The sequence below is a fragment of the Mastomys coucha genome, unplaced genomic scaffold, assembly GCF_008632895.1.
Source record: "Mastomys coucha isolate ucsf_1 unplaced genomic scaffold, UCSF_Mcou_1 pScaffold7, whole genome shotgun sequence".
In the NCBI taxonomy this organism is placed as follows: Eukaryota; Metazoa; Chordata; class Mammalia; order Rodentia; family Muridae; genus Mastomys; species Mastomys coucha.
The window spans coordinates 849253-862133 of NW_022196913.1; positions in this window are offsets into that span (position 1 = coordinate 849253).

The window sequence follows — 12881 nt, forward strand, 5'->3', positions numbered from 1 at the left end:
TGGGTGTTGTGAATATACCCTCAGAAAGAGGTTTGATGGCATTGGAGCGAGCCTGGAGCCAGCCCACGGATGGTCTTCCTCACCAAGACCTTCTATGTCTGGGGGTTGGGGGCTGGGGGTAGTTGGATTTCATCTGGCTGCAGAGTGAAGCTGCAGGGAGGCCTGAGGTGCAGGAATGGATGACCTCTCTTGAGTCTCAGTCCATCTTTTGGTACTTAAGTCGGTGGGTTCAGTGGACAGGGCCCTCAGTCAGGGTGCTAATGAGTGAGGCTAAGGAGGCATAAATACCTAAGTTGTTAAGAGAAATAAGAGTTTCATGTAATATTTGAAAAGTCTGAGTGAGCAAAATACCCAAATTTTAAATAAGATCAGGACTCAATAATGTCATACTAAAACCTGAGGTGAAAGTTTTAAAATGTTCCTGTTATACTAAATTTATACATTTTTAGTGTTTTTCTCCCAGATACTTGAAGTAGCATTTAGAAGTGGAGAACTAGGAATATTAAAAGGCATGTGATTACTTTTTCTTTGTAATGTTGGGAATGGAACCAGGGTCTTGAACATGTATTTGTTCCACTAAACCGTACCCCCAGCTTTGATCATTTAAACTTGAGATTCTCAGAATATTGATTCTTGTCTCCTCTAACATTCTCCAAGCCCACTTTCTAGTTACTTTCTTCCATTCAGAAAAACTTATAATTCTCAACAAAATGAAGATCATTAGAGATGTAGACCCCAGGGGCGAAAATGTTGTGTTTGCTTCTGTTAGACAGAAGCAAGAGAAATGAGAATAAACTATACTTTATTTGAAGTATAAGTAAAACATTTCCATGTGAAGTTCCATTGTGAGTTTTAATCCATTAGTTTCTCAACTTTTTAGGTTTTTGAAACTACTTTCATGGTATGAAAAAAATTCATGTCAAGCATGGGCATAAACTCCTCAAAGGTTCTTATTTCTCTTTAACTTTACAGCAGTGTGACTATTTTGTGTTCTGTCTTTATCTAAGATACACACATTCATTAGGGAACTGTTTGTGTTAACTTGAGTTTTATATTTGGTCTCACCCAAGAAGCTGAGCAGAAGTTTACTTAGATTAAAAATAAAAACAAAACAAAACAAGAATCACTGCTTTAAAATGTTGGTCTTGACTCAAGAAGAAGGAAGACCAAAAGGTGGACATTTCATTCCTTCTTAAAAGGGGGAACCAAATACCCATGGAAGGAGTTGCAGAGATTAACTATGGAGCAGAGACTGAAAGAAGGGCAAGCCAGCCTAAATATAGCTGTCTCCTGAGAGGCTCTGACAGTACCTGACTAATACAGATGTAGAGGCTCACAGCCATCCATTGAACTGAGTACAGGGTCCCCAGTGAAGGAGTTAGAGAAAGGACCAGTGGAGCTGAGGGGTTTGCAGCCCCTTAGGACGAACAACAATATGAACTAACTAGTACCCTCAGAGCTCCCAGGGTTTCGACCACCAACCAAGGACTGCACATGGAGGGGTCTGATTGTTCTGGCAGCATGTGTATAGTAGAGGATTGCAAATTTGATCATCAATAGGAGGAGAGGAACTTGGCCCTGTGAAGGTTCTGTGCCCCAGTGTAGGGGAATGCCAGGGCCAATAAGTGGGAGAGGGCGGGGTGGCAGGCATGGGGAGGGGGGAGGCAACAGGGGTTTGCTCTTGCTGTTTTTGTTTGTTTCTTTGTTTTTTGGAGGGGAAACTGGGAATGGAGAAATTTACATGTAAATAAAGAAAATATCTAATAAGAAAAAAAATAAAATGTTGGTCTTGATTAATGTTTTTTTTTTTTAAATTTCTGATACCTGTTTATATGTATTTAGGCATTCAAAGTGAACACCTAATGTTAGCTCAGAGCTGCAGGAAAGTCTCTCTCATAGGCTTAGATTTTTCAAAAATCTACTTTAATTATGGTTCTTTAATGCTTCAACCTCCCTTCTAGCCCATTACCAAACAGAGATAGGGGAAAAGAAAGATTAATAGGAAATGGTAGTTGTGGACCTGTTTAGAAATAGTTTTGGGGGGTGATTCTAATCTTTGTTGTCAGCAGTCCAATCCACTAGCAAACACCAGACATGAATCAGCAGCAGCTCACTCCAGAAGAAAGCAGTGAGGAAATAGCCAAAATACGACCAGAAGTTCTTTGGTGCATTTTTGTCTATGAAGTCACAACAACTGAAGATCAGCCGAGGAAGCAAGGTGAGCACATAATGTAGGAGGGTCATCAGCAAAGCCCAGTGTCAGCCCAACGATGACCAGCAAAGAGTTGGAAGGAGAACCAATCCAAGAGAATTGTCCACTGTCTACTGGGTTATACTTACACTCTTTCCAAACACCATGTGTCCTCTCAAGTGCCAGTCCAGCAAAGCATCCCCTGCCCTTTATCCAAGCTTCCAGAAAACACTGTCTGTTCTCAGGAAAACATTCTCTCATGTGTCTGCTTCAGCAGCAAACCATCCTCTCATAAGTCAGTTTCACATGACACAACTGAGTCTCCAACAAAATCAGAAATCCCCTCCCTGCCCCCACACCATGTGTGTGTGTGTGTGTGTGTGTGTGTGTGTGTCTGTCTGTCTGTCTGTCTGTCTGTCTGTCCGTCTGTTGTAGCGGCCCAGGTGGAAGGAATGCTGTAGGAGACTTTTGCAAATGGAACTGGAGAACACTAGGCAAGTGTAAATTAGGGCTGCCTCGCAGGCAGTGGCATCAGAGCTATTTCATGGTATTTCTTTTACCGGGATCCCAGTTTCCTGGTTTTTATCTTTACTTTTGCTTTTCAGTATTATGGTTTTGTCAAAGCTGAATTTTGATATCTCAAATCTGTTTTCAACACAAGGTCACTCACTCTACACTCACAAGTCTCCATTTTCCTTTGACAGTGGGATATATTGGCACTGAAGGAAGTACCTGGGTGAATCTCCTTCTTAGTCAGGCTGTGCAGACTAAACACGTGAGTTCAGCCAGAGGTGAGCTGGCTGCAACCCCATCAAGGCGATAATTCTACACTAGAGAGCTGTATGACACAGATAGAGGAGCCTGCCCCATCAGTATCTGCTCCCAAACTCTGTACTGTGTGTGTCTGATGAGGGCCTTCTATTTTGTAACTGGTTAAAATAGGATACTCAATTAAAATTAAGTCAGCTGTGTTCTTTTGAGTTCTTGAGACAAAGGTTCACTGTGAAACCCAGCCTGACCTCATTTGCGAGTTGGCTTCCCCTAGCCTGGTACTAAGATCACAGGTTTGAATTGGCTAGCTTCGATGTTCGGTTTTGAATTATCTTGATTCATTATCTTCAATATTTATGAGTGAAGAGCAGAGGGATACAGTAATGACCCTTTGCGGGTAGTTCCAGGGATGTGATAATTTTAACATGAATTAAGATTCCTTTGATGGAAGTTTTCCCTTCTTTCTTTCTTTTCCCCTTCCTTCCTTCTGCGTTCTGTTCTCTCTCTCTCTCTCTCTCTCTCTCTCTCTCTCTCTCTCTCTCTCTCTCTCTCTCTCTCTTTCTCCCTCTCTCCCTCTCCCCCCCTCATTTAAATAGCAGTTCCTATGGTAAAGTATTTGCAACAGTCTTTTGTTAGAGATGGAAGGACACTTTTCCACACTCTGGTTCAGAGGAATACATTTACTTTTCTGGACAGAGAAACAATTGGTTCTCAGCTAACTATGCAATGAGGACTAAAATGGACTTTTCACAGCAGGCTCTATCAGGTGGCTCACCTTTTAGGCCCAGGTGGCCCCAGCCTTGAGGCCCATCACTCTCCAGGTGCTTCATGTTAGCACAGGAACATTCCCAGAATCCTAAAGCAGGGTTCAATTTGGACCCAGAGTGGCAGTTTTCAAAATAGCAGTGACTTACTGTGCTGATACATGCTCATCCTTTGGGATCTAGATTTGTATCAAAGGCTCATGCGTCCCCAAGCTACTGTATTCCAGGAAGACTGATTAAATACCCACCCTTTTAAAAATTGCCTTTATTTAACATTTGTCACATGCCTGTGATGTGCCACGTGTGGAGACTGTGGGTGCAAAACTTGCTTAAAAGAACATGTTGTTCTTTGCTTTTACACCTGCGGATGTAAAAGCAAAGGCTGCTATTTGCTTTTGAGATTGATTAAAGTGCCACGAGGGAAAAATCCTGGGTCTCAGATGGCAGGAATGTCTCTTTAGGGAAGAAGCCAGCACAGAAAGTATCTCTCATGGGAGGCATCTTTTAAAATTTATCCTTTGACAGTTTCACATACATGTATAACTAATTTTAGTTGTTTCACCCCAGTTACCGCCTCTTATCCACCCCCACGTTTTCTGACCTCCCCCCAGTAAATCTGCCTCTTCCTCTCATGACTCTGTGTATGCCTCTGAGTTTAGTTAGGGTTGCTCATATAAGCATACATGGGAAGTTATTTATTGAACATGAGCTTCTATTTAGTGGCTTTACCATTGAAGAAAGTGACAGCCTCTCCCTCTGCAATCGTTAATTGCCGATCATCTCTTACAGAGGGTGGGATCTCATGAGCCCCACCCAATCACTGATGAAGTGTTGGCAGGTCCAGCCTGACCCAGGCAGTCACAGCTTCAACGAGTTCATAAGTGCCCTGACCAGGCCATGCCTAGAGAAGCCTTTTTATGGGGAAAGTGTGTTTGATTACCACCGAAGCATGAAGAATCCTGGAGAATGGAGGGAATGTTCCAGAGGTGGGATCTTTCCCTCTCAGTCACCTAGATTTCTCACAGGCAGGAGCCCAATGACGTTACGTGTGCCCAGCTCCCACTCCGGGATGACATTAGTGTTCCTCCTGCTTATGCATTTGGGGACCTGATACTCTCTCTGCTCTGAGACGCTGTGCCAACTACTCTTTTTATTGAACTTTGACTGGGTTTCATTGCACAATGTCTTTCTTCTTCTTCTGCCATGGTCTTGAAGAAGTGTTACTCCCTTATCTGTTCGTAGGATGAACTCTTGTAGGAGCAAAGCTTCTAGCTTGCTCACTTGTCTCCATCTGAGGACACTATATCCGGGTTGTGCTGTGAGGTTGTGTGAAGCCAGCCAGGGATCCTGGACAGCACCCTTTAGCAGAGGGTAGTTTGTATGTGTTTCCTTCTTTTCTCGATGCTGTTTCCTTTGATGTGCACAAGCTTCTAAGTTTGATGTAATCTATTCTCTGTGCTCTAGTATCACATCAAAAGTACCATAGCCCAGACAAAAGCCAAGAAACATTTTCCTGGGTTTTCCAATAACCTTTGCAAGCCGTGAATTCATTTTCAATCAATATGTCGTAAAACAAGGTTCCAATTCTGTCTCCATGTAAGTTGCCGTCGACACCAAATACAACTCTTGGCTCCACAAGGAACAAAAAATTGTTTATTCCAAGCCAAACACAATGGCCATTTGATTATAGGAACATGTATTTAGATTTCCCTGAATACACGTTCCATCATCAAGTTAGTTACACAAAAAAAAGGACAATCATAAATCAATGTGTTGACCAAATAAACTGGCGTGGCCATCAGGTATGCTGGTTACAGGAAGGCAGCAAGCTCTTTGCTGAAGGTCTCTGGTGCTTTCTGATGACATTCTCTGCTTTTTGGTTGGTGAAATCTGCCGTCAAGTTAATGCATTCTGAAGGGTTTTCCTGATGGCCATAAGGATGTTTAGTGGGTGATATTGCCTAATATCCAGAGGCCTAAAGATAATTTTGGCTCTCCATCTACAATATTCTAACTTTCCACAATCATTAAGTTTTGTCCAGTCTGCAGAATCTTCAACAGAGTGTTGGTCTCTTACCAGGTTTCCTAATGTAATTTATTGAAAGAGTTCTATCTTAATTGTGTGTTCCCTATAGCTTATTAAGAATCAATAGTTCAGCCGGGAGGTGGTGGCGCATGCTTTTAATCCCAGCACTTGGGAGGCAGAGACAGGCAGATTTCTGAGTTCGAGGCCAGCCTGGTCTACAGAGTGAGTTCCAGGACAGCCAGGGCTACACATAGAAACCCTGACTTGAAAAACAAAAACAAAAAAAGAGAAAAAAAGAATCAATAGTTCACAAATGTATAGGCCCATTTTAGACAGTATCCTGTTCTGTACATCAGGGTGTCTGTTCTTGCTCCATACACCATGCTGTTTTCCTTCTCATTTGTTCTGTGCAATCCCTAGTTTTACTCTTCTTGCTTAAGGCCATTAATAGTTTCCATGATTTTTGTGAATTTTAGGATTGATTTTTCTATTTTGGTGAAGAAAAATGATGTTCACCATCAATCACCATAGAAATGGGAACCGGAAGCATGGTGATAAAGAGATACTGCTCCATAGCTAGACTAGATTTCCTTTAAAAAAGAAAAGAAAAGGAGCCAAGTATTGGTGAGGGTATACGCTACTGATGGGTTTCTAACCAGGTATGCTGCATGATCTCACTTAGATATGGATTCTAAGTAGTGAGACCCAGAAGGATGTGGTAGAGTTGTGGTTACTAGGGACTGGACAGGAGACTGAGAGAAATATATTCTGGTCAAGAGATTCAAAGTTTCAGTTACACAGGAATTACAGTCTTTACTGACTATAATTAGCAAAGCTGTATATTTGAAATTTGTCAAGAGTTTAGATTGTAGATGTTCTCACCCCCTTCTGCATTCACACATACAAGAAAGAAAATAGTAACTGTGGAGTGATATATCTGTTAATTAGTGTTGAATGCATTGATTACTTCACAGTGTACACATACATCAAGACAGCAAGTTGTTTCCTCAAAATATATATGACTTTCATTTCTGATTTATACTTGTTAGCATTCTGTCTAAACTCCACCCCACAGTTACCTGGCAACAGCCAGTTAGGCTTGACGCACTATAAAAAGGCACTGCTTACCCACTCTTCTCTCTCTTGCTCTTTTAACTCTCTCTCTCTCTCTCTCTCTCTCTCTCTCTCTCTCTCTCTCTCTCTTGCCTCTTGCTCTCTAGCTCCTCCTCTCACCCCATTCCTTTCCCCTCTCTCTCCATGTGGTCATGGCCGGCCTCTACTTTTCTACTCTCTCCCTCTCTCTGCTTTTCTCTGCCTCTATTATCCTCTTAACTCCTCTTCCCATGCCCTGAATAAACTCTGTTCTATACTATACCATTGTGTGGCTGGTCCCTCAGAGGGAAAGGATGCCTTGACATGGGCTCACCAAGGCACTCCATCCCCCAACAACTAACCACACCCACATAGAACATATCTTATTTCCCTTTATCTTTTTAATAAACACATTAATACTTAAAAAATTCAGGAGGAAAAGAAAGAAGAAATGAAGCTACCCACCCAAGTCCATGTCCAAGCTACATGGGGTCCGAGGTCCTGGACAATGAGGGGAGAAGTTACTATCCACATGGCTTATGGTGCTGTGGTACCCTCCAGTGGTGTCTCCTATGTGAGGTCCCTCTGTGCCTTGCATTATTGTTCTTCCAAAATTTGTGTCAGAGTGAGATCAGCCAGAGAAGCATGGGGCCATCATAAGGACAAAGCTTTCTTTTACAGCTGCCTTCTTGCTTCTCTCTTGGGAGATTTCCTAAGGGCGCTGCTGTTGTAAACTAGGCAGAAGGAGAGGAAGGCATCCAAGCTGCTCACTTCCTTAGCAGCTGGAGTGACTTAGAAAGACATGGGTCATGTGATCACCTCTTGTTTAGGGGTGTTTGGGTACTCATCTGCCCAGACAGAAACAGGAAAATGTGTAAACATGCTGTTGTCTTTCCCAAGAGGCCCCAGGCTGAGAATTTGACCTTTAATATTCCCAGGAATTCATGAAGCAAGACCCTTGTCACACAGTGGTTATTATGGCTAGGCCTGGTCAAGGGAGCTTAGCGCTTTGACTTGAGGATCATACTCATGCCATTGCATGACATTCAGGGACCCCAGAGTGAGACACAAGTGCCATTATGGCTACTTTGGGACAGCTCCTCTTAGCTTCAGCAACCTTTAAAACTTCAGTGGTTAACATAAGGTACATGTGTACCTATTCAAAGTCTTGACTTCTGAGATTCTGGCCTTGGTCCTATCAAGTTTGGTTGTAGAATCATATAGAGAACCATAACCAACTCATTAGTCTCACCCCACACCTAATCTTGTTTCTCTCCTATGCTTGTTTGTTTTTAGTGTCAGCTTGACGTATCCCAGAGTCACCTGGGAAGAAGGCCACAGTGATGAATAATTTATTGGGATGTGGGCATTTTTATGGAGGTTTGTCTTGAGTGTCAGTTGAAGATGGAAGATCTAGACCTCTGTGGGTGGCACCATTCCCTAGTCAAGATTCTAAATTACATAAAACAGAAGCTGGTGCAGCAGACAGATAACATTGTTACTCTCTGCTGTGACTAGCTGCTTTGAGTTTATGTCCTGAATTCCCCTCAAGGATGGACTGTAATCTGGAATCGTAAGCCAATAAACCCTTCCTCCCCTCATATTCTTTTTGATCAGGGTGTTTGATCATAGCAACAGAGATGAAACTAAAGCATTCTGTCTCTCTATGTGTAAAATGAGGGCTCTAATAAGCAGTGTGTGGCAGATGACATCAGGCAAAGAAACTCTCTATAAATACAGTGTGCCTTCAGTATGCATAGATTCCGTATTTGTGAATTTGCCTACATAGTAAAATTACTGTATAACTTCAAAAACAGTGTTTTTGGGGAAACATTTGACTTGCTGGACATAAGTTTCTTGCTGGGGTTGGAGCTAGGCTCTGCTTATCTGGTAACTCTGTCGGGAAGTGGCTGGCAGGAAGCTCTATTCTGAGACTAGCTAGATGAACTTGAGTCTTATCCCCAGTACCTATTTGTGACTTGGTCTCAAGCATGTCACACTTCTGAACTTCATTTCATCATCTGGAAAATGGAAGCATCTCCAATGGATGAGCTGAGGGCAGCAACCCCCCCCCCCCCAAACCCATTTTCTCCCACAGTACTGCCATAGTCATCCTCTGACACTGGATGTGTTTGGTATTCTTCCTATCAGATAGGCTATACTGCAGCAGGTACCAGACAGGAGCCCTCTAAGGAGAGTGAGATGACAGACAGACAGACCAATCAATAGGACTGCTGACCCACAATTGAAGACACTGTCCCTGGACTGTTACGTCTTTCAGATGCCATTGTGAAGCCTCGGCTTCTAACCAATGGGCACTACACCAAAGTTCCCTCAACCTCCTCCTCGTTTAATTTGCTAGAACAGCTGTCAGAACTTGGGATAGCCCTGCTTATGTTTACATATGTTTTAGAAAGGATATCATGGGAATCTCAGTAAATGCTACTCAGAGAGAAGAATAAGGCAAGGCTTATGGGAAGCACAGAACATCTATAGCCTCTCTGGGTGAGCAGGCTCCTACAAATGTCTGTGTGTGAAGCTCTCTGCATACTATTCTTTTGGGTTTTTAGGAGGCTTCTATAGGCATGGTTGATTAAATTGGGGACATTGACAGTCAACTTAACTTTCTGTCCTCTCCCTGCCCTGGAGACTGGGTGCATGGTGGGAGTGAAATATCTCAATCTTCTAACTATTCCTTGACAATTAGAGGATGCTCTAATAACATCCTTGATCATTCTGAATCTACCAGTTGAATAGCAGCCATCCACCATCTCCTTAGCATGGAGACAATTGCTATGGAGAGTCGAAGCATTTTTTAGGGTTTGGGTGTCAGGAGTAGGCAAAGGAGCCAGGGTGAGTGTGCTTAGCATTTTTGGTTATACTCTATCTGTAGTTTTCCCTAGGAACATCACTATATCTTTCACAAATTCAGAGTTCATAGTGACTCAGTACATAAACACTATGGGTAACCAGATTGGGCTATGCACCAAAAGGATAAGCCAGCATAGGGACCTGTAGCTTTCTTCTCTCTACCAGAAGGACATGTGAGGATCATATCTTGACTGGCCCTGCATCCAAGACCCTGAGAGTTCCCAGCATCTTTATTCAGTTTCTGTGTAGCAAACCGAGTCTACCTCCCTTGATGTGGGGCTATAACTGATCAGTCATGCAGGATGGTTGGTAGAGGGTCAACAGATTTTCTTCTTTGCTATAGAATTTCCCAAGGAGTTGCTTCAGGGAAGTATAAATAGAATCCATAGGGACCTTCTGGTCCATGTCATCATGTCTGGGACCTTCTGGTCCATGTCATCATGTCTGGGACCTTCTGGTCCATGTTGTCATGTCTGGGACCTTCTGGTCCATGTCGTCATGTCTGGGACCTTCTGGTCCATGTCATCATGTCTGGCCTCCAAAACTGCCTCTGCTTTGGCTGTTTTTTTTCCCTTCACTGGCTTGGGGTGTGACTATGTTACCCTTAAAGGCTGTAGGGAGCATATATGTGTATGCATGTTAGATGTGCACAGATACATACATGCTTTAAGGGCTTTTATGTCCGTACATATGCATGGGTACAAGCATGTATTGGCATGTTGTAGATGTTTACACATGTGTGGGTGTATGCATTAAGTGTTTATATATGTGTGTATGTAAGCACGCATATATGACTGTGTATATTGAGTGTTTTGTATTTGTATATATGTGCATGCGTGTGTGCAAGCACACATTAATTATATTTTTGCGTGTGTATGTGTGTGCACACACACATGTGCATTTCCATATATGTTGGTGGCATAAGGCATAAGGCAAGAAGCAAACAAGTAGAGTTTAAAGGCAGAAGAAAGATGCAGGTATCGTCAGTGAAGCAGCTTGGCAGCTAGGACGGAGGGTAACTACGAAGCTGGTGTTAAACGCTTTTGACTTCTTACCACTGGCTTTATCACCCAGATGGTGTCTGTGGCCTGACTCAAGAAATGTCTCCTCTCCCTTGTCATCTTTCTTTTCTTTCCTCTCTGCCTCCTCCTTTCTTTCCCTGTCTTCCTTCCAGGAGGTCCAGCTCAACAGTGCTCTCCTCTGCACTTAGCCACCTTCCCACCTGCCAGGGTGTCTTGGTGCATACCTATGGTAAGAGTTCTGGGCTCTTTACTAGCTCAGATTACAGCCCATGGCTAGCACCCCTTCCCCATCCTGTTTCCTCCATAAAGAAAGGGGGCCTTGGTGGTATCAAGGCTGGAGGAGCTCACTTCCCTCCTTTAGTCAATGGATTTGCCACTAAAAGAGAAGCAAAAGAAGTCAGGGAGAAAGAGTGACCCAGAAAAATGAACACTTCTTGGTCCTCAAGGGAAAGGATAGCAAGGAAAGAGCTACAGCAGGGAAGGGGCTCATGGGGGTCCTCAAGGGAAAGGGTAGCAGGGGAAAGAGCTACAGCAGGGAAGGGGCTCATGGGGGCCATCATGTCTGATCGTCACCAATGAGAGGACAGGGCACTAACTCAGTGGGGGCTTCAGGACAGCTGTGGGCTTCAAAGGGAAACTTATGACAAACCCTATGTCTGTGGTGACTTCTTCTTGTCTTTGACAAAACTACCTCTTTTGCATCAAGAGAGGGGCTAAGGGGACCACAGCTTCATACTGCAAAAGAGGCACACAGTGGAAAAAGACATCACTTTCCAGTGTTTATTCTGTCCCATGCCATGGCACTGGTGGGTTGGAAGAGAATCTGTAGTGGAGTCAGTCAACAGTGCTACTTAACTATGCCCTCTGTCATTCATTTGCTAATTTGTGATAATTATTGAGTGACTGACAAGAGCCAAGCCTCGTGCTGATGCCAGGCTCTCAAGCCGCGAGCTGATGCTAGGGCTCTGGATAGTCCTCTGACGTGGCTCCCTAGGTATTTCCCACTAGTTTTGGAGAAAATGACTTCATATTTGGAGCCATTAAACACTGCATCCTGTGAGTCCAGACCAACTGCTTGGGAAACTCAGGACTCCATTCCCAGTCTCCCTGTCACGTGCACATGTCAAAGGCATGTTTGAGTTGCTAGGCTTTTGATTTAAGCATCTCTATTCCCGGTCAAAAGGAAGGCTGAACTGACTGTCCCAGGTCTCCCATGCTTGTGTCACAGATACTCAACTTCTAAATCTGTTACTGGTTAAGTTTCTAAGGCTTTATCATACGAAGCCTTTGGGATTTAAAACAAGAGCCTGTAAACTTAGCATCCCATTGAATCAGCCTCAGATCTGGAAGTGAGTTGACCACGAATTTTCTAACCCTGAGCCAGAATCTAGCTCTTGGCAAATTGGTTCCCTTGTTAGATTTGCAGAGGTCAGATATAATAACTGGTAACATCGTATATGGTTATCATATATATTCAAAATGTTATGCAATCGTATATCGTATCATATATCATATATATTCAAAATGATATGCAATCAGTTATTAAATATCCATTTTCTCTTTGTTGCAACGTCAGCAACAGCATTCAGTTGGGGGTTGGGGGGTGGGAAAATCAAGAGCAGAAATCACTCCTGAAATGAATGGCTGTCTGGATAATGATGGAGTAGGTTACACAGGCGTGTTCCCCCACAGCATAGCTGCATGATTAAAAAACACCCGTGCACATTTGGGTCACTAACCTATCAATAATTAAATGGGATCCTTGAATAAATATTGCAGCAGTCTCTCCCCTCCCCCTCTTCTTTTCCACATGGACACTTTGACATTTCGTGCTGCCAAAATGCCTGATAAATATGTCTACGACTGAGAAATAAGCTGCCTTTCAAACCCAGAGGGGCACCCAGCAGCGTCTGCTCTTATAAGAAGACGTAAAAATATATGCTTTGATTAAAAGAAAATGTCACCAGGGGGAAATATTGGGCTTTCCTTCTGGCCATAGCAAGCAGCTGAAAAGCAAAGGTAGAGAGCATGAGAAGTTAAAGGTCACGTGCAGGAGGAGCTCCAGCCTCTGCATCATGTTGTGGTCCAATGTTCTGTCACTGTGCTTTCGACAGGTAAGAAATGATCCAGTCCATGGATCTACAG